The sequence below is a fragment of the Dipodomys merriami genome, unplaced genomic scaffold (genome assembly GCF_024711535.1).
Source record: "Dipodomys merriami isolate MVZ:Mamm:240054 unplaced genomic scaffold, mDipMer1.0.p SCAF_893, whole genome shotgun sequence".
NCBI lineage: Eukaryota > Metazoa > Chordata > Mammalia > Rodentia > Heteromyidae > Dipodomys > Dipodomys merriami.
Genome location: NW_027206505.1, coordinates 268,941 through 271,906, shown reverse-complemented (window position 1 = coordinate 271,906; position 2,966 = coordinate 268,941).

Below are 2,966 nucleotides of genomic sequence, written 5' to 3'. Positions count from 1 at the left end.
ATGTGTACATTCTGCCTCCTAATCCTGTAGGCCTGGTTTCTGCACCTAGCCTGGCATTTGAAACTGTTTTCTGTCCTTCAAATCAGTGTTACACTGGAGTTCTTCCTGCTAACAGGGCTAGGGCTTGGATCCTGAGAACTTCATCTGAACTCAAGATTGGTCAATAATATTTATTTCTTGCTTCTATAGCTCAAAACTCCAAGAACATTTAGTTTGCAAGTACTTCTCATCAGCAAAGGAAACACAGGAAGCTCTTGAATATCTGATATTTCAGAAGTGGAAATCAGAGTGTCATAGACTTTTCTGCCTGGCTGGCTTCACCCTGTGATCCTCAGACCTCAGCCTCCTGAGCTAGGATGATGGGCTTGAACTACTGGTGTTCTGCTGTTCAGAACTGTAATGACCTTGACAATACAAGTCAACTACTTATCACAAAGGGCTTGGGGAGCATATTAAGCCTTTCAACATTGACCTTTCAGAACCCTGTAGGACACAAGATTACAATGCTACAGTCTGAGAGGCTGGGCATATGGATGTGTTACACTTGAACCTTAAGCTCTGACTCCAATTCTGGTATACATCAGTGTTCATTTTCCAAGGAATAATCTCATAATTAGCAAATAAGAAAAGTACCTGGATTAACCTTCACTTTTTTCCCCAATAATGTGTCTTGAACTCAAGCCTGGGCACTGTCCCTTAGCCCCTCAGGTCAAGGCGAACACTCTACCACTTGAGCCACAGTGCCACATGGGGTCTTTTCATGGTTCACTGGAGATAAGCGTCTAACAGGCTTTCCTTGATTAGGCTGTCTTTGAACTGTGATCTTCAGCTCTCAGCCTCCTGAGAAGCTAGAGTTCCATGTGTGAGCCACTGACATCTCGTCTATTGTTTTTGGCAGTCTTGGGATTGATCTTAGGGCGTGGGTACTGTCTCTGAGCTCCTTTTCCTCAAGGTTAGCCACTTAGGCCACTCCACAGCTTCTGTTTTTTCTGAGTATGTGGCACTGAGGATTAAACCCTGGCATTCCTGCATGCTAGGCGAGCTCTTTACTACTAAGCCACATTTCTAGTCCCACTCTTACAATTTTATCCCTCACTTGCGTATCCCCAGGAAAAGATTTCTGACTATAAATCATTTAAAAAAATCCCAATAGGAAGATATTCAAAGATTGTACAAAGCTCATACTTGGAGAGACTCTAAACATGTGAATACTGTGACAAATGCTTCCATTTAATTATGTATTATGTTTCAACACTTAATAAAATATTAATAAAAATGAGTAAATATCCTAAATTATTGTATAGAATTTTATTATATATTTGCTAATTGTAATAAATATTATGTGTATAATAATACTAAATACAATAATCAATCAATAAATGAATACAAGATAAATAAAAAACAAAATCAATAATAAAAATCATAATATGAAATTAACATACATATATAAGTGTATATAATATATTAAACATGGATAGAAACATTTTTTGCATTGCAGAGCCTTCATTCAGGCCCTGGGAACTCTAGCCTGAATTTCTTTTCCTCAAGGACAGTGAACTTCGCCTTCCACCATGGTGTAAAAGAGTGACCTGGTCCGTGATCTCAAATCCTAGCAATGGCAGAAATACTGGCCCCAGTTCCAAGACAGTGACTTCTTTTTTTTTAATGGAAGCATTTATGTTTACTCAGTTCCATACTGAACATTAAAAAAAAGCAGTGTGGAATTTGTACAGCTATTCAGACATCCTTCCTTACTTCTAAATTGTTTCTCTGAGAACGACATTGTTTCTCTTTTTTTGTACTTTTTTATTGCAAAAATGTTTTACAGAGGGATTACAGTTACAGGAGCAAGGTAATGAGTACATTTCCTATTGAGCATTATTGACTCCTCCTTTGTTTTCCCCCTACCATCCCTTCCCTCCTATCTCCACAACTACCTCCCCCTGCCAAGGTCAGTGACTTAGTTTTTCATTTTTGGTTGGCACGGGGTTTGAACTCAAGTAGTGGCAACTGTTCCCTCACATTGCTACAAATTTGCCAACACCCTGAGTTCAAATCCCAGGCTATGAAAGAAAACTGGCAGAAATTGCAAACCAGGGAGCTTTATTTTATATATAGTTAAATAATTAATATTTTTATTTTTTTGTCCATCCATGGTGCTTGAACTCAGGTCCTGGAAACATTTCCTCAGCTTGGATCTCCCTAGGCTGGGTTGCAGTCTCCAGACCCATAGCTGATCCTGAGATCCTAGGCCCAAAGGGCTTGCAGGAAGAAAAAAGAAGCTGGAAAACACAAAAAGTGGTGAGCTGCAGAGGGCTGGCACTTTATGATTTTTTTTTAGAATGGTGACCATCCTGGATCTGAATGACATGGCTACAAAGTGGACCTGACCTGCAATTGCTGATGGCTGGTGGGCTATCAGTGAAGCCATAGGCCAATCTGTCAACATAAGCCCTGGGTTCAAATCCCAGTCCTGACATCAATGGTAGGAGAACACAAGAGACTCATTCCTATGCATGGGAATACCAATTGAATGAGTAGTTGTTCATGCAACCGTCTAGTCTAAAATTGGATGCAATTATCCTAGAATGCTGATTGATCTTAACGTATAGTTCATTAAGCATGAAAAGAATAATATGCCTTCAATGGTGGTATAATAAATACCTAAGAGTTGGTAGGAACGTAGTAGGTGTCATTCAATCATAGATAGACGGCTCTGGCTCTCTTTAACAATATATATTTATTTGTATACCACTGTCTGCCTATCCATATATCGCTGTTTTGGCCAAAAGTGAGGGTCGATCTCAGCGCCTGGGAACCACTTGAGAGCTTCATTGGCTAGAGGCTCCCATGCTCAAATTCAACCATTCATGAATTGGGCCTGCTAGACACTGAGTTCTCCATCACTGCCAGGCATGGTTGAGAACACATCTAAAATCTAGATTCTATGTGATAGGATGTAAACA